The sequence below is a fragment of the Triturus cristatus genome, chromosome 4_1, assembly GCF_964204655.1.
Source record: "Triturus cristatus chromosome 4_1, aTriCri1.1, whole genome shotgun sequence".
NCBI classification, from domain to species: Eukaryota; Metazoa; Chordata; class Amphibia; order Caudata; family Salamandridae; genus Triturus; species Triturus cristatus.
This window is the reverse complement of record NC_140585.1, coordinates 194419053-194442748: the sequence shown is the minus strand read 5'-3', so window position 1 is coordinate 194442748 and position 23696 is coordinate 194419053. Positions and strand designations below refer to the sequence as shown.

The following is a 23696-nucleotide window of genomic DNA, read 5'->3' as shown; positions in this document are numbered from 1 at the left end:
CACCCGCTCTCGAAGTATACAAATACAAGGCGCAATCGGCTTCATTGTATAGGGCTGAGCTATGGGGCCCCCTGACGAATGATACATTCAAGGTGGGTAAAAACAAGTTTCTCAGGAAAGTCCTAAGTCTTCCGACACGCACACCACTGACCCCTGTTTTGATGGATTTAAATTTTCACCATGTGGACGACCATGCTAACCTAAGACCATTGTTATTTTGGGTTCGCCTGTGGTGCACGGAGGAGCTTATTCATTATAGAGAGGGGCTTGAGGAAATTCTAGAACGTAACAAAGTTATAGGTTTGACTTGGCTAAAGCATATACACAACTTGTTTTTTAAATTGGGACATAAGCATTTTTGAGAGGAGCCCTCTGGCTTGACCACGACCTCAAAAAAGCTTTTAAAGATGACCTATTGGTCTTTTATACATGGTTTTAGGCCCATTCTTCTAATGTGGGATCATTGACATCGCGGTTCCTTCAAATAAAAACAGTTTGGAAATGTGAGTCCTTTCTGGACGAGATACAGCCACAGTTAGCTAAATCTTTATACCTTAAATACTGCTATGGTGTCCTACAGATAAGGCAAATACTGTGAAATGGGCGCCTGGTGAAACAGAGGAGACCAGATGTGTACTATGTGATTTAGGTGCAATAGAGAACGAAACACACCTACTGTTCTTCTGCCCAGCCTATTTGCAATGTAGGAAGAAATGGATTAAATCCATTTGTCGTCTTCTTGGTAGTAGATCCTGCCATGAAGCAGAAAGATAATTACGTTCTAATACCACGCAAACAGTGGATTTTTGTATTAGCAGGTATTTGTTTGGCGTAAGCTTGGTAAGGAAAAGGGAAGGACTGAATCTCTAGGCTGACAAGAATTAATAGTATAATGAACTCGGCACATGCACTTTATGATTATAAATTGAAATGTATATTCATTTTTCATAGATTATTCTTATTATTTATTAATGAAGCAATTGTTGTTTTTATTTTATATAATATTTTAGAGGTATTTTTTTAACTGTACAGTTGAATTTTTTAATGACCTGACATGCTTATTCCTCAAATCTGTTTTTATTAATTTTTTATACTACCATGCAAAATTGCAAAACATTTGATATATCTTTCCAACATCACAAAATTGGTTGATTATTCCATGTAGTATCCAGTGTGTCTAGCAGTATTGTTTCCTATCCTTAACACGACGCATTTTCGAAATTCTTGCATTGTCGAAATTTCTGTACTGTATTTTTATTTTGTTAACCTTTTACACCGAAATAAAGATTGAATTGAATTGAATTGAAATATAAATCTGTGGTAAAGGGACATGTTGAACAAGCACCAGAGGACACCGCCGAAGCCCGTCCCCTTATGAAACCCTCCCTTAGGGTAGGTTGTCTTCCCTCGAGGCCGACCGATCCATTGAGAGCATCCAGAAGGCACTCTCCGGAGAGCCGCTTTTCTTGCTACGCTCTGCATCTGGGCGCTGTACTTGCCAGCGATGCCGTGGAATGGGAAATCATCCTGCTGTCCTTTGAGTATAGCAAATAAGGATGCAAGGAGGCTGGTTAAGAGCCCCCTGCCTCGATATTCGGGCAGAGTGTATCCCATCCTTGCCTCTGCGGTCTGGTCCATGATACACCAGCTGATGGGCTTCCCTCATGGGTCCCGCATGCACAAGGTGGGCAGGTGTTCGATGCATTGACGGACTACCTGAAGGCTGTTCTCATTTCCACCGTTTATCCAGAAAGTATTCACCAGCTCAGCTTTAGCATCAGTGAGTGGAGAGCATTGACATGCTGCCTGATTATCCCTGGGGAAATGGGACAAAGTAATATTTATGAAAAATTCAACATGTATTGCTGTCAATCACAAACCAATAATCTTCCTTGTTATTTAAAATGAGCACCTTAATTAGAGACTTAATTAGAGTAAATATTGCACATTGCCAATGATTTCTTCCTCATTTCTACCTTCCTCTACAAACCATTCCCATTTTGCGTGCTGTTAAAGTGACAGTAAAAAACATTTCTTGTTTGTTTTAAGCCCAATTGAAAAATATACTCCTCCATCTCGTTAGTTACCAGCTGGGGTACATAATTGGTGCCTAATCCCTCAGTATTTATGTCCTCTACAGATTAACTTTCATCTCTTCCTCAGATTTAAGCCCCACTGGTTTTTGTTGAGCATGTGAATCTATATTATATAGTGGCAGTTTTGCTAATAACTTTGGCACTGTTTGACAAATCTTCACAAAACCTTCCAAAAAAACGTTCATCCAACTCAGCCCCTTCCTGGAAAGTGGCCCATCCAGTGTGGTCCGAGAAAAAGAGCAGTACAAAAATGTTTTTTCCCCATGCATTTTCCCCATGCATTTTCCATGGATAATATTACAGAAAAAAACAGCTGACTAGGGCAGGGATGTAGTACAGCCTACTAATGTATTTAAAGTGTATCAACCGATGCCTACTGCTCAGTGATACCGTCTTAATGACTGAACAACAGTAAGCCTGTTGTATGTCATCCATAGTCACACCTCGTTCATTTTGCCCGTCCAGCCTCGCCTTAGTAACACCTGTCTGCAGCGCATTCGGAGAGTACGTGTAGAACTTCATAAAAAGGTGCTGTGGGGTTTCATTGTGCAGCAAGTATGATGAGGGTGGCAACTCATGCACTATATGGCACTCGCACCTGCTTCCAGCTGCGCAGTGTCCCATTCTGAAAAGAGTGGCCCATGCACCGTGATCTTTTCATAGTAACACATGCATCCTGGGTCGAAACGTCAACGCACAGTCACTTCACGTCTTAAGTCACTTCACCTTTCTTAACCACTATTAAAAGATAATAGGTTGGAAGTTGAACTGTATTGATTTGAAATGGACGGAATGCTATGAATTTTGCCTTTTTATATGTTGTCGTAATGTGTAAATTGTGTTCTTATTTTTTGCAAGTTCTGTATTGAGTACTGTCACTATTCATGCCATATTGTCAGTCTGTCAATTTTCTTATGTGTTGTGTTGCAGCCATATGTAGCACAATACATTCAAATGATTTATAAATGTTATATTAAGCATATTGTGTGGTGTACCTCTGATTTATCCTATACATTTTAAATTACTGTTGAGATTGATTATTCATTATTATCATTTAAACTAAGTGATTGAATGACCCAATAGATCATATTGTAGTACCTATCAATGCACCGTAATTGCATACCATGCACAACTCCCACCGCTCCTTTCTCTTGTTCTATAGGAAACCACATGCACCAATCTACCAGCAACAGCAGCAATCAGGCAAGTGACCCATTCTGCAGTTCTTCTAGGAATATGCAGTAGTGTTTATCAAATCAACAAAGTTATAATGCCGCACAGGCTTTTCTATAAATTTCCTAGGGAGCTGGTGCATAAAGGCAGCTTCTCTTTCCAGCCACAGGTGCAGGAAGTAATTCAGGCCATGCAATCAATAATGAGCGAACGTACACTGTACAGCGCGATGTTAGGCCTCCAAATAAGGAGCTTTCAGCCCTCTTTTTTCAAAATGAAGGGTCAAAGTAGCCCAACTTACCCGCAACTGTTCGCCCGCTCATGCTAGTTGAGTCAGCAGTTTCTGCAAAGGGTTAAAGAAGGTTCTTGGGAGCAATATTAGTATGTTAATGAAGAGGAACAGAAACCGGGGCGGTACTACCATGTTCATTATCTCTACATGACCACTGAGTGACAAAGGAAGCTTGCCAAAGGAAGCTTGATACAGCTATTAATGGCATCTGTTAGCCTAATAATTGGCTAGCCATAATTGTCCAGTAGTGCTACAGTCAGATCTGTGTACACCTGTATTCTCGTCATAGGACAGTAATCCACTGTAAGGGCTATTCTGTTTGCACAGGTGTCGTAGCTGCCGTGAGGGGGTATATCAAGGACTTATCCCAGTTGATGCATGAAACTGAATGACCACCAAACAACACGACCTCCTAGAGCATTGGAGCTGGATTGTGCTCTGGATTCCACACATAATGTTTTGTGTCATCCACGTATGTAGATAAGATCAGGTTGTGGTTGGGGAAGCAAATCCCCCGGTGGTCTTAATATTCATGCAAAGCGCAAGCCAAAGGTTCAGCCACCATTGCCTACAATAAGGGTGTTAATGGGCAACCCTGTCTTCTGCCTCTCGTGATCAATGGCATCTGTTGTTATGCCATTAACCTTAATCTGCAGAGTCCACCTAGTATTTAACACTTTTCTAAGTTGAAGAAAAACTTCTCCTACCCCTATTTGCTTAACTAATTCTCAATGTTTAGCACATGTAAGTCACCCCTAAGATACTCCCTAAACAGCCCAAATGGCAGGATGCATTGTATTTAAAACGCTGGGCATTGACTTTTATGTTTTCTATTTCCATTTAGTGAAAAAACACCTAAATGTGTTTTTCACTGCTGTGATGTGTACCTCTTCCTTATGTTACATTGGGTTACCTTATTACAATTAATATGTGCAGGCTTATGATTGCCAACAGGTAGCAATGTTTTTATTGGAGTCAAAAGAATCGTAATTTATAATCCTTCTAAATAGTAAAGTGGAATTTGAAGTCAAAATTCTGAAAATGCCACTTTTAGAAAGTTGCCATTTTCTTGTCCTAACCATTTGGTGCCCGCAGTGCATGTTTTGGGTTGCATGACTGAAAAAAATTGGCAGCAGAACTTTGTGTATTTCCCCCAGACAGTGAAACAAAGAGGGACTAGGTTTGCTAGAATGGACCATCCTGCCAGGATGGGAGGAGCAAAGCTGTACCCTGCCCCCCTTATATTTAAAAAGAGCTGCCTTCAGCACAATCACAAATAACTTCACACCAGTCCTTTGTTAGCCTAGAACTCTTGGACCCTGGGTAGGGGAACAAGAACATTTCCAGAACCAGATAGTGGGGGAAGCCTAGAAGTGTCTCCATCTTCAAAGGCTTGGACCAGGTACCCTCAGACCAACTATTAATATTACTCCTTCACCTGAGGATGACCTCCAGAAGGACTACCTTGTACTTCAGAGGACTGCTCTGCTGCTCTAGGCCTGCTTTATACCTCAGAGGACTGCCATGTTGCTACCAGAGACTCCTCTGCTGCCTGAAGGCTGCCCTGTACTCGGAGAGGACTGACCTGCTCCTTGAGGTCTGCCTTGCTGCCTGACTCCATCACTGCCAGAGTGGCTACAAGGGCTATTCAGGTGGCCTCTTTTTCTGAGATACAGAGGCACAAAAAGCTCCAACAACCCTGAACCTGCACCTGGACCCTGCCTGAAGTGAGTCCTACCTTCCAAGTGGTTGCCCACCATTGGAAGTGGTCTTACGATGCCCAAAAGCCAGCAACTGAAACTTGTGCCGCCAAAAAGTGATTTGAGAACTGACAGTAGGCTGGGACCTACCTGAGCGCCGAACACCCAGGGTGCATCGCCCATTTGCCTGACTTTGTTGGGCACCCACTACGTTCTTCTCCACATCAACAAATTTTGTTTGATGGCTCCTCTTCATATGGGTACCCGGACTCGTGGAGCCCTTGTTGGCCACAGGCTGCAGCTTCATTCAGATGGAGATTTTCAACTTTCAACTTCCAATATAGTGACAAAGTCCGAATTTAGAAATCTTCCCCAGGACTTTGTCCAGCGGCTCCCAACAGTAGTGAGCCCACCTCCTTGGAGACCGTTGACTGCCTTGCCCCACTGAGCTTTACATTCTTCATTGTGGCTACCATGACGTTTGACTTTTCCCCGGTCTTGTAACAATAGATACCAGGTATTGGCGCGTTGATCAGTTAGGCATTATTTTTCACTAAAACCTTTACCAAATCATAACTTTGGTTCTATTGAATGGATTTACTTTGTTTTGGTGTCAAATTATTTATTAAACTGTTCTCTTTTTTTCTAAATTGATCTGGGATTTTCCTTGTGTTGTGTTTTCACATTATCACCGTTTGTATGCTGCATAACTACTTAGCACATTGCTAAGTAGTTAAGCCTGCAAGTTAAGCCTGACTGCTCTTCTGCCAAGCTACCACAGGGTTAAGCCAAGGTTAATTTCTGTGACTTTGGTGGTTCACCCTGACAGGGACTGTGGTTGTTACTTGAGAAGGGTTTGCACCCCCTCAATCAAAAGCCCATTTTCCTACAATGCTAATGACAGATCATTAAGTAAATACAAGCAGTGACAATATATAAACCTAAACATAATCAAAACCAAAACGGGAACAAGAATGTGCCTAGTTTATAAGCTATAAAGCTGATACTGAATCCTGGGACAAAAGTTCAAGCTGGATACATACTTTATGGAACCACAGAGCCGATACAGTGTATACATCACCTTTCATATCTTGGGAAGGACGATTAAACATTAACTCCAGGTTAATTGGAAATCAAATACCATAAAGTAAATCATCCGTCCAGCTACAAATTATCAATTTAGAGACTGTTCATGACCAAAAACTTTATGGCAACTGATGGCAAGAAAAATGGAACACATTCTAATATAATTTTTAATGTGGTCTCTAAAGGTAGAGATTATGTCATCCCACCCAGGGGCAACTAGTCATTGGAGTAATTCTCTAGTCTCTTCCCTCTATAGGAGACTAATTCTATTTCTGTGCCACAACAAAAACATGGCATGCCAGCGCAGCATAGGGTACAGGGAGAAAGATTTCCAATGCATTGTGAGTAAATGCCTGGTAGATCTTGTCCAATTGTATTAGTTGTAGGGACTGCTGTGATCTCACTCCAGAGGAGTGGCTACAGGACATGGGCTTGATGCCTGCATCAGGGCCATGACAATGGAGGACAACTTGAGTTTGCAGAAGCATAGATGTTGCTCAGGTCAGGGATAAGATTCAGAACTGTAACCTGTATGCTGGCCTTCGTTTGGGCCTGATCTCGTCTCCCATCCAGTCTGCCGCATTGCCTGTGCATAATACAGGAACATTCAAAGGCCTGAGAAGCATCAAGGTCAACCAAAGTAATCTCCTTTGAAGTGAAGGAGTTACTCTCCTGCATTCGCAGGCGACCCAATGAAGACTACCGGTCTGCAAATCCCCAGTTTCTCCGGACTCCATGAGCTCTGCAACCCAGGTGGTGATTTTCTTCGGTTTCCAAGGCCTGCTCTACCTTCTTATGAAGTTTGAGGCCAGTAGTTCTTGTGGGGGTTGCAATTACTGAACCCCTGGGTACCGAGTCCCTTTTGCAGTTGCAAAGGCTTGTTGACAACTTTGCAAGAAGATCTCCGGGCTCCAGGTAGCCCCAACCTCGAGCACCTCTAGTGACCAGAATATTTGGCCACACCGCATTGTGTGCATCATGGCCTGCATCTTTTGTTGAGCTGCTTGAGGTCCTCTCCCAACTCCTGTGCCTTTGGCCTGTGGGTCCATTTGAGGGTCACCTTTATTTTCCTTGAGCGCCCCTGAGTGCTCGAGGCCTGCCCAGACTCTCCTGCTTGTGGTGAGTCTCCTGGACCTTGCTGTTCCCAACTGTGCACCTTCTTGACTTCCTGCGTGGTTTGCCTTTGCCAAGGCTTGTTGGTGCTCCTGCCAGACACCGACCGCTCAGCACTCAACATCCTTTGTGATACAGCTTGTCTCTGGGTCCTGGTCATCCTCAGCGTCGCCTGGTCCTCGCAGCGGCACAGTCAAGGTAACCGTCATCTTTCTAGAAGCATCCGACATTGGAGGGCACCCGTCCTTCCAAGTCTCCTTGTCCTGGAGTGGCATAGACACTGTCCCCTCTGCTTTCATGTACTCTTCTTCAAGACTCCTTTTTTGGATTCCTCCAAACACTTTCTCCTCTTCAAGGCGGGCACCTTCCTGAAGTCCACCGTTGGGTTTGACGGCGGTTTCCTTCGCCACTTCACACCTTTGCACCCGGCTCCCCTGGGATAGGTAAATTTGGTACCACGGTATCCAGGGGTGGGGTGTCTCTCCAACCTTCTGTCTTCCACAGGGTTTCTTCAGGGTCTACTGGGAAGGGTCCCTAATTTTTAACATTCCAATTGCGACTTGCACAAAGACTTGAACGGAGCACGGTGTTGTGTTCACACACTGCACACGCTCTCCATGGGGTCCCAATCTACTTACCTTGGGTGGTTCTGTGGGTCCTCAGCAATTCTACATCCTCACGACTTTGTCCTGACTCGATTTGTGGTTCCTATACCAATTTCTTAGTATATGCTTTGATTCCCCCCTGCGGCCCACTGTGTATTAGTGCTATTTACTGGTATTTCTTTTATGTGCTTTGTGTCTTTCTCCGTGTAGGAGATACTGTAACGTACTAGATAGTGTTATATAATAAATACATATTTTTATAAATACTTGGTGTGGTTCTTTTTCATTTAATCCATACTATAATTTTACGTTCTGGTAAAACAAGCTGCTTTACACTCCTTCAAACTAAGCCTGAAGGCTGCTCTAGAAAGCTACCTTTTCAAAGTTGTCTGAAACATCTTAAACCACATTAAGGTTTGTCTGGACTGGTGTAAGGTGCCCACTTACATTAGTGGACATCATATATCAGGCCATCTTCTTATAAAAGGCCCAAAATAAAGGGTAAGTGGGTGGCTCTGCATTGGTGATGCCCAAAATATTTCTGAGGGATGCTGTACGGGGTCTGTCTGTTAAAAACTGACCAACATGGAGGCCATATTGTTCAACCGGCAAGTCAAGGGGGAGAAGGGATCCATCTTGCAAAACTTCTCCCACTCAACGTAGTCCTGAGTTTTTCAATACCTCTGTCCAAGATAGAGGAGACACTCTCTTGAAACCATATCCAATTGCGTTAGGGGATCTGGGGAGCACAGTGTACAGCTGTGGGTGAAAAAGCTGATGCCTTGCAATAGCTATCTTGGGCTATGCCTAAGGGTGTATTCGTTGTTAGAGGCATGTTAGCTTTTGGCAGGAAGAAGTCACTAATTACATTCAGGACACAGTGTAGTGTTGAGAGTCCTACCTCCTGTGATAATCTACTGGCCAGCCAAAGTGAGAGTCATTGACATCGCACAGCTACGTTTTAGTGCTCAAAGTCCGGTGTGCCGAGGCATCCGCAGTCCATCAAGAGCCTCAGTTTGGATAAAGCGACTCTGTGTCACATGGTTCCCATAAAGCCCCTCACCATTATGTCTAGTATGCAAAATATAGTTGTGGGCACTGGAAAAGGTAGATTAGAGAAGTAGTCCAGTGAATCTCAGCAGCATGACCATGTTGATAAGGGCCATACATCTCTGGATTGTCAGGTATTTCCTGATGCCAATCTGAGCCCTAATTGAGAGCACAGCTTTGCATAAATTCCTATCAAGCATGCCTGCACTGGAGTAGTACATATTGATGCAGAGATATTTAAACGTCGAGCCCTCCCATGACACCAGGCATCATCCACTGCGATAGTGTCTCTGGGACAGTCAGGCGTTAAAGGGAACAGACAGGTTTTTGACCAGTTGCCGCCAAGGCCAGAGGCTCTTTTGAAAGTACCCAAGACGCACAATGGCTAAGAGCCCTCCTCTGTGCCCCTTATAAATAACAGCAGGTCGGCAGCATATAGTGACGAGATATTAGTTTCATTAGTTATTGGGATGCCTAGGTACCGAGCCTGGTGCCACAGGTGCATGGTAAGGGGTTCAATTTTGAGCGTGAATAACAGGGATGAAAGACCTCCCCAACCCCCCTCCCCCGTGATGTGCCCTTTTTGAATTGCTAAAAAATGTGACATAAAATGTGGAATCTACCCTCTCCGACGGCTGGGGTTAGAATATTTTAATTAGTTAAATGAATGTATTTTCAAGCCCACTTCGACAGAGCACTGTAGACATGTAATCCCAACTAAGCATGTCAAATGCCTATTTTATCTCTACTACTAGGCATGCGACGAGGCCATTCAGGAGGTCCCCGCTCCAACAATCTGTGTAACTGACGTAAACTAAGGCATGTGGTTCTTCTAGTTAGGATGGACACTTCCCAGCAGAAGAGGAAGCAACAGCCACGATTTTAGTTAAAATCTTATCATTGTTTTATTAATGATAGCTAGAGGCTTGTGTGACCCGACTTCTAGTGGATGTCGGCCTGGTTTAGGGAGAAAGAATAGAAGGGACTCCGCTTGGACAGGGCAATTCCATTGCCTGTTGGGGATCAGTACACATTTTGTCAAACGTGGCACCATTTGGTCCAAATAGGTGCTTTAGAATTCAGTGTGGAGTCCGTCTGGTTATGAGAATTTGCATGCAGAAAAATCTTGGATTGCTCTGTATATCTCTTGTTCTATAATGGGACTTTGAAATAATTCAATGGATTCACCTGGTATCCTAGGGCGACCTAGGCCATCCAAAGACTCAACAAAAGAGGTTGAGACATAGGGGCTTCAGGTCTATCTGTAATTGGTGGTGGGAAGGGAAAGCAGAATAGAATTCTTTTTATGACAGAACTCTGGCGACAGGGGTTATTCGGATGGCAGAAACCAGAATTCTAGTCATGTTGTGTATGTGGGGTGCCTCAAGGTTCATCCCTCAGTCCGACACTATTTAACATCTACGTGTCGGACCTTGCTAAGACGATCAAAGCACATGGGATGAACCTTACCTCTTATGCGGATGACACCCAGTTGATCCTGTCCGTCAGAGATGATGGGGAAACAGTAGCGGAGAGTTTCAGAGCAGGTATGCAGGCTATCGGACAGTGGATGTCAACAAACTGTTTGAAGCTGAACTCTGACAAAACCGAGGTGTTAACCTTCGGCCCTCTCAATCCTAACTGGTCCTCGATATGGTGGCCGTTATCTTTTGGAGCCCTGCCTAAACCGACCACAAAGGTGAGAAATTTAGGCGTCATTTTTGACGATAAATTGAATTTTATGATTCACGCAAATCAGACGGCCTCTATAGCGTTTTATAAACTACGCCTGGTAAAAAAGATCCTTCCGTTTCTTCCCAAGAGTGCAGGCAAGACTTTAGTAAGTGCCCTAGTCCTGTCTGCATTGGATTATTGCAATGGCCTGTTTATCAACGCCCAAACCAGAGTCATTAAGAAAATGCAGACAGTGCAGAATGCGGCGGACAGACTCCTCTTGGGTATTCCTAAGTTTGAACCCATAACTGACACTTTGAGAAGCCTCCATTGGCTCCCTATCAGGAATAGAATTAAATTTAAGACATTATGTATAGTTTACAAATCACTACACTCGCAAGGCCCTCAATTCCTGAAAGAGCGGCTTATTCCGTATTGCCCTCTTCGACCACTTCGTTCAGCCAAACTGAACGATATAGTGATACCTCGGACCAGACTAGTCAATTGGGGAGACAGACGTTTCCTGGTGGCTGCCCCGAAACTGTGGAACACACTGCCACAATCCATTAGATCTAGCCCAAATCTCCTGTTATTCAGGAAAATGTTGAAAACATGGTTGTTTAACCTCTAAGAGCTAGAAGCCAAGTAAAGGGGAGTTTACATAGTACAGCGCCGAGACGCCTGCGGGCATTTGTTCGCGCTTTATGAAATGTTAAAAATAAATAAATAAATAAATATAATCAACCAGACGATTAAGCAGCCTCTATTTATACACTTCATTGAGCATTTTAACTAAGTGAATATTGCAGTCTATGCTGTGAGTCAATCAATTGTGTTTGGCTCTTTCTGCCATCTAATAACGTGGTTTTTAAAGTGTTGAAGTAATGAGGACGAAGGAGGTAAGTCCAAAAGCTTTATTCAAGTAGATACAATAGACACCTTCAAATTGCCTGGGCAGCTCTGTGAAAACACCACAAGCCCAACATTCTAAATAGCCTCCTTCTTAAGGTTCTACGGAGGAGACCAACTAGAACAATAGAGAGAAGGGAAGAAGGCAGGATTGTCTACATTATAACACATCTTCCTCCCGTAATGGAAGGACAAGGGAGAAAGGGGAAAAGTGAAAGAGAGAAGATGAAACAAAAAGATAGGATGAGAAGGGTGAGAGAGCAAAGGGCAGAGGAATATGTACATTGTCAGTAAAACTAGGACACAAAAATGCAATAGAACAAAACTAAGACATCATGACATCTCTGTGCCAACTTGGTGGGTGAGGTTGTCTTCTTTCTCTTATTCTGAGTTCAACACAACCTGGGGATTTGCTTACAACTTTCTTGGGTTCCTCCAATGAAATCATGTTGGTGGGACAACAAGTAAGTCTACCCATGCTCCACTTTTTCCCATTATCAAGTATTACAACATTGTTTTTGACTTCTCTGGTCTTTTCATGTTCATAGAATTGATCACCTTTACCACATACATTATAGGGCTTTCTGACCAGAACACACTGCCCAAAATCCCACTCTTTGCTCCCAGTTCAGCATTTCTTGTCATATCTGTCTTTATACAAATCTTGTTGTCTCCTCACTATTTCTCCCACCGCTTCAGGTTAACAGAGATATCTTTGTTTCCAAAAAGCCAGCTTGGAGACAATTTTTACCCTGATTTCCTTCCTCTCAGCATCTCAAACGGGGACAAACCATTAGTCAAATTGGGTGTGGTAAGGTAGAACCACAACATATCCCTTACGGTTTCATCTATAGGTTTGCCTGAAGCAACAGCCAACTTAAAGGATTCTTTGATCATTCCATTGGCTCTTTCTACCTTACCATTGGCCTTGGAGCAATATAACTGTGTGTGAACATGAGAAATGGAAAGATCTTTAAGGAAATGCCTCATTTCTTCTGAAACAAACTGAACCCCATTGTCTGTGATTAGGGTCACTGGAATAACTTCAGTAGAAAATACCTCTGTCAAGAAATTAATGATGGTCGTAGTATTGACCATGTAACAAACCTGGATGTTGTTCAGGGAGAATAGCAACCAATGAGCACAACGATGTACTTTTCCTTTGTGCCTAGACCATGAATTGGTGCTACAATGTGCAAACCCAACTTATTCCATGGGATGGAAGGTACCTCAACTAGAATTAAGGGAGATTGTCTGAGACACATGGTTTTATCACTTAGATTGCAGGCATGGCACTCTTTGACTTTCTCCTCCACTAAGAAAATCAATGTAGAGAAAGCAATAGTCTGCTCTTGATTTAGATTTGGTGAGATTCCTCCCTAAATGTCCCTTGTGTGCTAAATTGATTTGTTCTCGTAACCCCACAGGTGGCACAATTTTTCCTGAGCTCAAGATTATACTCCCATCAAGGGATAATTCTTACATTCCAAAAAGGTTGTAATTCTTCTGGTAATTACTTACACCTGGATGGCCATCCCCCTACGCTGGAGCTCTAACAGATTTTAGGGTGAGATCTCTATAGTTGTGCCTCCCACTCCATTTTCAAACGGGGTGGTACATTGACTTCGAATATGGCTTCTCCATTATCTCTGGTTTCCTTCAGCTTTTCCACTGGGGCACGTGACAAAAAATCTGCGGCATAATTCTGATTCTTGGGACATAAGCAACCTTGTAGTTGAAACCTTGAAGTCTCAAAACCCACTTAGCTATACAGGGAGTAGTATTTTCCTTTTCTTCTTTGCAATCAGAGACAGTAGGGGGTTGTGATCTGTCCTAAGTTTATATGTTAGGCCCAACAAATAATATTTTAAATGATTAACAGCCCAACAGCTCCTTTTCCACAGTAGAATGGTTCACATCCGCGCCAACCAAGGTTCTGGAGGCAAAAGCCTCTATTCTCTCTTCATTCTGTACTCTGTGAAAGAGTTGCTTCTATGCCTCTATTACTTGCCTCAATTGTAAGAATGGTCTCTCTGTCGAAATGAAAGTTCCCTATGTGAGGAGCATTCACAATGCCCTTTTTTATTTCTTCAAATGCTGCCTCTTGCTCCCCCCCACAAAAACGGGGTGCCCTTTTTAATAAATTACTAAGGGATTGGGTCAACACTGAAAAGTTCCCTATGTATTTGGCCATGTATTCTGCCAAACCCAAGAACGATCTGATCTCCTCCATGGAATACGGTACAAATCCATCTTGGGTTTGATACCTTCCTCTGATATTGTGTGCCCAAGGTAATCTAAACAAGTGACACCTAGTTTGCATTTGCTTTCTTTAGTGGGGAAACCATTATTTTTACCTGGCACAGAACATCTCTCACTCTACAATTGTATTCTATCTCACTAGAACCAATTATTCAAATGTCATCCTAAAAACACATTGTCTCCTCACAATCTCTCAGAATGTGTTGCATGATCCTCTGAAAGGCTGCAGCTGTAGTGGATAGCCCAAAAGGCATTCTCAGGAATTTTACATTACGAAAAGGAGTAGTGAAAGCAGTCAACATTTGAGAATCTGGTTAGAGAGTGACCTGGTGATATGCTGAGGAGAAATCAAGTACAGTGAAATACTTTGCATCTTGGATGGTGCTAAGCATTTCATTTATCCTCGGGAGGGAATTTCCGTCCACCCTAATGTTTGAGTTAAGGTCCCTCAAATCCACACGAAGCCGGATATTCTTACTACTATCTTTAGTTGTGATTGCGATGGGTGTCAACCATTCTGAGTTTTCTATTTCTTCTATGAAACCTTGACTTGACAAGTTTCTGCAGTTCTAGCCTTAAAGGTTCCCTCATCAAAAGAGGAATAGATCTGGTTTTGTGTATGGCAGGAATGGCACCCTCTTTAAGTATTATTTTGTGCATGTAATTATTTGACTTTCCTAGAAGATTTGCAAATAACTCTGGGAATTCCTTAGTTAATTTGCTCACCACAGATGGCTGTTCCACTGGCAGAATCTGATCCTAAATTAGACCCATGTTGTGTGATGTAAACTTTGCCTACAGTGTGCCTGTTCTTGAATGATATGCGCATTCTTACCATACACAAGGACACATTCATTTTTGCTAGGCACGGGGAGATTAAGTGATTTCCCCGAATCACAGGATGTTATGGTCGACAGCCAGTGCAGAACTGGAAACAAAAATCATCCCTGCCAAAATGTTAAACCCAGCCCCACACTACAAGTGCCTTCGTCGAGAAGGGAGCTGTGTGTAGAGGGAGTTGATGGGGTCATGGCAGGGTCAGACCAGCCTCTCCACATGTGAAATGGGCCCTACGCCTGTAGTGGCAGAAAGGAAAATGAAGGGTATGGTCCGCTAGCAACAAAAAGGCAGGAGGGGGGAGCAACAGTTACTTTCCTCCAAGACACCAACGGGCATATGCACAAGAACTGCCGCTAACTAACGCTAACGCTAGTTAGCGGCTGTTTTCTTAACACGGCCTATCACCAAAAACGATTACCCTTTTAGTGATGTATTTACAATACGTCGCTACATGGTGATAGTTTCAGGTAGTTGCAGTGAAAACTGCTAGTAACACTAGCAGGAAGGCGATACATAATCTGACGTTAGCTGGCTAAAACTGACGAAAGGCCCATTAGTACCAAAAATACTCACGTTAGTCAGCCCAACGTGACTTTTTTGTTCCTCTATAGGCAAAAGTAGCCTAGAAGTCAACCTCCAAGCAAAATTAGGAAAAAAAACAATGGAATGCAGAATGGGGCAGCCAGGGCCAAGTGCAGCACAGATCAACACTCCCCCCAAGCCCACAACAGCCAGGATGACCAGCCAGAGTCCCATTGGAACAGGAAATCCAGGGCTACATCTATGAAAAGAGGAGCATCTCTGTACAAAACCAATGATGCATCACTTTTCATTGCGCACTCCTTGCAACACCAGGGCAACCAAAACCTTGAAAGCGCCTGGGACCCGGAGTGGAATGGGGTGGTGCTGTAGAGTCGCTGGGCAGTGGCAGTAGACATTAATGTGCGCCGATCGCCCTTACCTGGTGGTGACATCTGGCAGGTCGCATGGAGACACTTTGCTGACCTGTGTGAGAAGACCGCTTGCACCCCTTGGAACTGTGAATAGTAGCCGTGCTCTTTGGCATCAACGTAGGGAGGTCAGCATCGCATACTACGATCCACCACTTACCCGGGGTGTACGGAGGAGATTATCAATGGTGTGCCACACCTCTCTGCATCACAGGCCATAGAATGTTGTGCTAGCCTGACGCTGAGAAGGGTGAGGCCCCAGAACTGTAACAAACTTGTATGGTGGAAGCGCTGCAACTTTGCGCCTGGGGGACCCAATTACCACACCTGCATCGGGAGGCTCCACCGCAGACTTTGTGATGACTGCAGTACCCAGACTTGTGAAATTCCACCTGGCTGAAGCTCCTGCTGGCTAAGTCCAAGATTTGGAAAGAGTGCAGCACATTGAGCTCCGGTGTCAATGTCCAGGTGAGGAGATGGTGAGATGCGTAGCGGAGGAGGCCCAGGGGCCAGTCAACCCAGGCCCAGTGCCTGTGAGTGACGTACACTGTGCCCTGAGCAATCCCTGCGCTTCGGCTGACCGATGGCACTGCACAAGTCTGGTGGGGGACTCCACTAACTCGCTCAATTTGCTGAGAACAGCCATTGGTGGCAGTGGGTGCCAGGGGCATAGGCCGGTTCTGGCCCAGGCTCTTGGGTAAGCAGCTTAATCTGCTGTTACACACTGGGGAACTGGAGAACATGGAATCTGGTTGCCACTGTCTCATCAGAAAAGCCAACTGGGTGATGCTGCATTTCCTTGGCCCCTGTTAGTTTGCTTTTGGGTATACGTGGGACTAACCCTTAGTGGACTTACTCATTCCACAATGCTGCGCCGTCTGGTTGCTGCTGTCCCCATCTGCTGCTGCTGGTTCCACTGACATGAAGGTCAAGTGATCGAGTCCCTCCTCCACCCACTGCCTGTGTATCATCCCTGGTGGTCCAGTGGTAGTGCATCACTGCTCTGAAGCTTGACTGCCCTCCTGTCCCTCTCGTCTGCTGTTCTTCATCTTTCTGTTCTTCTACATTGCTTTCCTACTAATATCCTTATTTTTTCAGCTTAGCTGTGTTTGGCTTTGTTTTTTGTGTGCTTTTTTGCAGTTCTTTTTCCCTATCCCCTCGTTGCCACTGCAATCCCCTGTGTTCCTGCCCCCTCCAGTTTCCTTTCCTGCGTTTTCTATCTCACAGCTGTCCAGCCCCCTTGCACCACTACTTAATGGCAGACGCTGTGCAGCCCTGCACAGCGGGTGTCCCACTGGTGCACTGAAGGGAAGCCAAAGGCAAGCCCATCTGTGTCCGTCCGGCTCTGTCCCGTACCTAGCACCAGGGACCCTGCCTCTCAGACAATCCACTGCGATGACGCCAGCACCCTCCTCACCCTCAACCCTGCACACCATGCCACCTGCCATCTAGCATCATCGAAGAATACCCTTGCACCCTGCGCCTGTCAAAACTGCAAATGCACCTTCTGCCACATGAGCACACCAGCGCCTCTTGCCACCCAGCTGCCCAACAGCACACACAACAGTCTCAACTGCACCCTCCTCAACATGCGGCACATCCACAAATACGCCACAGACATTTGGGACCTCCTCGATGTCACCTCTTCAGACATCACCTTCTTCACAGGAACCTGGACCTACCTCTGCACCAGACCAAGATTGCCATCTCCATCCTTGATGGCTACTAAATCGCACTCAAGGACCACCCCGACCGTCCAAGAGGGGGCATTGCCATCATCTACAAAAGCACACTCTGACTGACCACGCACTCTAATGACCCAACAGTGACCATGGAATCCCTCCACTTCCAGATCCGGACCAACCCCAAAACGATCCTTTGCTGCACCCACAGCTACATGCCCCCCGGGCCATGGAACCCCATTCACCGATGCAACTGTAGACCTCATTGCACCCCAAGCTCCTACTCAAGAGACCTCAAGTTCCACCTGGACAACCCCAGTGACCAGAACACCACCCCCCTCCTGGGGAACCCCGCCAACATCGGACTCAAGCAGCTAGTCACTGCACCAACCCACATGGCCGGACACACGCTTGAGCACGTCTTCTCCTTCAGCAGGAACTTCAACTACAGCCACACCACCGGACTCTCCTGGACCAACCATCATTGTATACATCAAGTCTATTCCATGCCCACCGTACACCACCACCACAATCATCGCACCTCCCCTCACAGCTGGATCAAGGCCAACGAAGACCTTTTCGCCGACTCCCTCAGCACCACTACTCCGCCAACGCTTACAGACGACAACACCACAGCGCGCAACCTCAACCAATGGATCTCCAACTGTGCCGACACCCTCACATCCCTCAAGAAAGGACCAGGCAAACAACACTCCAGGAAGGCCAACTGGTTCATTCCTGCCCTCCACTAGTCCAGATGCACTACCTGCAGACGACTTGAGAAGCGATAGAGGCACAACATCAATCAGCTCCGTCAACACAGTTATCCTTGCATCATGACGCAAGGGTGCCTGCATTGGTGCATTGCAGCCATTGTGCGCCAACGCTGGGGAAAAAGACAGGGGGGCTTATTCATGAGCCCCTTCTGACAGTTTCAGCCCGCCAGTGCGTCATTTCCTTGACGTACTAGCAGCATGATTCTTGCACCACGTTGTGCCGTGTTTGCAAAGTGACCCATCTAGGCATATGCATGACCTTGTGAACCCCTGTGCCACATTATACCTGCATCAGGTATGATGAATGCAGGGTCTACGTAGCCATGCAACCGAGCCTCAAAGGAGTGGCGCAGTGTAATTCATCAGATTTCACTGCAACAGTTCTAGGACGCCACTGCTTTAGAACCTTACGCCTGCCTCATGGGAGGCTCCAAGTTCTATAAAATGTTCTGTTTATATTTTTTAGAAGTAGAAATTTACAGTTTGCTGTGCAAACATAAAAACACTAGAACATAACCAGTAGAGTCTCTTGAAAATGAAGTTATTTTCATCTCATTTTCCCTCTTCCTCTTTAAAAGCTTCTGAACATTTAAGGCAGTACAAAATCTGAGTTTGTCATGCACATGGCAGCAACATAAGGATGCGTCCTGGACATGTTTGTCACTAACATGGGACAGATGTTGTGCTCTTTACGGATTCAATTCATTTTGGTTGTTTGCATGGCCTCCACTCCAGCACACACATGCACACTTGACATCTTGAAATGCTTTCATATGAGTATCTCAGAGGACAATTGAGCCAAGGAGTTATTTCTTTACAAAGCAGTCTGTAATAATTTGATTTAAGGCAACAGCCAAGGGTCATTTGCCAGGGGTGCCATGATGTGAAGCTACATGCCACCACCACTATTCGCATGTTCACCTCCTTAAACCTGACCACGATCTGTCACCTCTGACCATCGACATGCTGCTTTTAAAATGTATTTCTTTTATTTGAAAACTTTTATACAGCGTGGAACTGACCATGAAGGAAGGCAAAACATATAGATTAATAAGTATAATGTAAATACATACAAGATACGAGAACAGTAAGCTTGTAAAATTATTCTGAAAGCCTATTCTAGAAATTTGTTCATAAATAAAAGTTTTTCTTTTTTTTAAAGATGTAGTTGAAGGGATCAATCTTATTTCAGGGGGAGAGCGTTCCAAATTAGAGGTGCAATGTTAGAGAAAGCTCTATTGTAAACCTTTTTCCTGAAGAATCTCTGTGGTTTTAGCAGTAGGGTGTAGGAGGTTCTAGAGGATCTTGAACCTCCAGAAAGTTCAAGCTTATTGGGAGATACCTTTGGGTATTGAAGTGTAGAGCTTTGTGAGTTATGCATGCAATTTTAGTTGAATTCTTGCTTCATAGTGGAGCCAGTAAAGCGATTTCAAGGCGGGGGGGAGATATGATTGTTCCTTTTGATACCATGATACCTCTTAGCAGACGCTCTGTCTGCGTTCTGCTCCACCCTGGTGGGACTACATGTCCCAGGGCTCATTTGACCTTCCACACAGGTGCTGCTGACCATTGGGGAGGCACTGGACACCAAGCTACAAAGCGCTGCATCGCACCCAGCAGCGTGGGTCGCGTGCAGGGCACGCCTGGCAAAAACCAGGCAGAGAGTGGGTCCATCTGTGCCCATCCGTGGCCGGACAAGGCTGGGCAGCCCCCTTTCATTTTCCATATGGAAATAAGGATGCGGTAAGAAGAACTTTTAAGTATTTTCTCATAAATATCTCTTTTTTGAACGCAAACCATGGGGAAATGTTAATTAGCACCAAAAACTGCAGGAACCGGAAAAGAACTGTTGGAGCAAGCACACCAATAAAAACTATTGAACACATGTGGTAGAAATAATTAATAACGAAATTTTGACTTCAGAGAAAGGATTAGCTGCTACTAAGAAAGCCCTGAATGCAGCTATGATAGAAGCTAGGACTGAAATAGTGACCCTAGAGTCTGGAATAAAAACCGACAGCTGTTCAGGTGAAAATACATCCATCCGGCTTCATACAAAAAAGGCCCTATGCGTAGTGACACCTGTCTTGTCATATAGCACTGCACTGATCCCCCCCCACCTAAAAAGAGCAAACAGACAATTGAAATAACAACAGACAGGCACACTACACAGAACAGAATGGCCAAGACAAAAATCAGATATAGGAAAGATGAAGATCTAGTACCAAACAATCCTAAAAATCCGAGAGCTTATTTAAATAGCTACATGCCAAAATCAACACCAATGAAAGAAGACTAATGGATGAGATAAAAACGGTCAAAAGTGATGTCGCACTGCTTGGGAAATCGATCGAAGATCTAACATCTCCAGATCAGACCTCCAGGGTAATTCACTCAGCTGATCTGGGAAGTAGAGAGCACATGGGACACTGCATCCAGGAAGTGACCAGTGATATCCTGTCGGCATAAGGTGCCCCTCGTTGAATAAAGGAGATTGCAATCACGTGAACAAGACTACTGAACCTATCCATATAGATTCAACTAAAAATACCACCAATAATATTAATGGGGTCATAAAAGATACAACTTATGGACCAGTGAGAATTCCCTAGGACTTTCTGCACTTACCACCCCAGGCAATTATACAATTATACTGATAGATGTCTCAAAGCTGACATATAAGGCCAGAGAAACATGGAGGGACCTAAAGAATAAGCTTGTTTACTGGTTTACAAAGAATAGTAAAACCGTGCAAACTATCTTCATCAAGGAATCATCATGATAAGAAGTGTGAATTGGGTTGGGTCTGTTGGCTCAGTGGACTAAAGCAGCCACTACAGGGGCCCTGTGTTCGACCTTGTTCGACCTCATGGTTACAGGTTCAAATCCCAGCAGGTCCACTCAGCCTTTCATTCATTTGAGGTCGATAAAATGAGTACCATTGAGTTGGGCAACAATAAGCATCTGTTATTCAGCGCCAGGACACCTTCAGGTAATCATGCGCTTTACAAATACACCTGTTATGCTATGTTATTCGAGGAAACATAATCAAGGGGATTGTATCGTTATAACCTTTAGTTTACCAGAAACCGTTAAAGCACTACTTAGAGAACTTTCACACAGACAAACGATGATAGTAAATCAAGAAGGTGATATTGTAGCTGTACCGCTGAGGTTATTTTACAGACCAGACGCTGAACAATCCACCCGTGCTAGTAATGGTGATATACCCACAGATTTGTACACTCAACTACAACTTACAAATAGTTTTGCATCCCGTAGAAGACACAGCAACCTTGATTAACTGCCTAAGAATCCAGCACTAGAAACGAATTTAAACCAAAATACCCAAAGTAATAAAAAGCCATTAGTAACCCAAACCAGCACAGAGATTGCTCAAATAAAATTCATCAGTATATAAATCCAATTATCATAACATGGAATGAAGCTGGTATAAGAAATGAGATGAAGGATGAAGCGTTTCTCGATTTTGTCAAAAACTGCCATCTAACTATCTTATAGAAAACTTGGCACACTGATGCGTTTTACATCGAGGGATATTCTTCGGTTATTACACCAGCAATTTCTACTTGAACTGGAAGGGCAAAAGGAGGACTGGCCACCTTGGTCTTAGTTACATCCCGTTGCATAAAACGTGCAGTTTTTTCAAATTTTTGGGATTCAGACCACTGAAAATCAGTGTATTTTGTTAATTATTTTTTACAATAATTTATTTGATAATACCAGAAACCAGCTTGTCATGGCCCTGGAGAATGAGCTAAATTTACAAAATGAATAAAGGGTGACTGCTTTTATATTTGGGCCAATGGTTTTAATTGTAGAAAATGCAATGTCTAGCTGGGGAAAACTGTGGACACAGAAAATAATATAGTGAAGTTTATTCTTATTTTTCTCATAACCCGTAAGGAGACACAATTAATGGTGTAATGTATAACGACAGTAAGAGCTTCTGGAGCAGCCAAGGATGAATCATGGTACCAACATATGAAGACCATAGTCATTCTTCAATTATTGTTCATATCCTAATCTCAGAAACTGGATTAGGGCTCATTTAAAGATTTGAAGTTGTAGAAAGCTAATTTAGTGAGACCACCCAATATATTTGACTATTAGACTTAGTGCCACACACCAGGAAATGGTTTGCCTAGCTACCCAAGGAGAAAATGGTATAAGCATAAAATTGTCAGGCGTCAACCCGTCCTCCTTCCTTGTCAAAATAGTACACAACAACTATCAAGTTTTTGAAATTTGTACGGAAAGTAATTCACACAGCCTTCTGTAATATTACATCTGCAATAGCGGGAGGCCTAAAATTGTATAATAAAAAGAGCCCAAAGCAAAGTGCTAGTTGGTTTGACCGACAATGTACAAAAGCTAACCAGGACATGATAATGTCCTTAAAAGACAGGCCAAGAAGTGGTGAAATGATAGAAATATTGAGGAAGACTTATAAACAGGCCTTAAAAGAAGATCAGCGATACAGGAACAAGCCAGGAGAAAATTAGTACAGGCAGCACATACTCAGGATGTAACAATTTTTTGCGAAACAATAAATCATCCTTTTTTTAAAGACTAGACCTTAGTCAAGATTGAGACCTTAGTACAATCCTCAGACTGGATAAGCCTTTTCAGTCAGATATTTAACCCAAATAATGACAGTTCATTAGTTTCTGAAAATAGAAATGTTGTAACAATATGCTGCCCAAATATGGCTCCCACTAACCTTAATGAGATTGAAGCTGCACTAGATAGATGTGACAATGGGAAGGTGCAAGGTCTTGATGGGATACCCATAGATATATTTAAATCGGACACCGATTTTTGGGCTGCAATTCTTTTGAGAGTCTGTAATGCATCAGCAGGTGGTTTTCTTGATGTAACCTGAACAGAAAGTTTGATTGTACCCATCTTCAAGAAAAGAGACAAGATAGACGCAAAATTCTATTGCCCCATATCCGTTCTTGGTTCAACCTCAAAATTGATTGGCAGACTCCTTCTGAAAGGCTTGAAATCTAGGTGGGAAACAACTCAGTCCTTACAGATTCCCGGTATGGATTCAGAAGAGATATAGGGACTGTAGAGAGTTGTATAAATCTTCATCTAATCATTAGCAAATACACTCTCTCCAAGAAGGGTCATCTACACTTACGTTTTTTAGATTTAACAAATGCTTTCGACGTGGCTAACCACACAAAATGATGGCAGACTCTGGACAAAATGGGTGCTCCTAGTAAGAATATTATCTAAGTATCACACATATACTAATTATTATCTACTAAAGTACAATATGGGTCCAAAGGCGAGTGTACGCCGTGTTTTAGGGTTACACGTGGGATCAGATAAGATTGTGTCCTTGCACCATTATTATTTTCCCTTTATGTCACAGGTGTTGACACTTCTTATATGCTGAGGCCCCTAAAGTTAATAAATGCATAACCCCTGTATTATTGTATGCAGATGATGCTGT

The 23696-nt window shown here is 43.8% G+C and overlaps 1 pseudogene; it reads right to left on the bottom strand.

The window, feature by feature from the left end:
- Positions 1-1254: 1254 nt before the first annotated feature.
- Positions 1255-23696, bottom strand: part of LOC146854001 (glycine N-phenylacetyltransferase-like) — a 63529-nt pseudogene continuing 41087 nt past the window's right edge.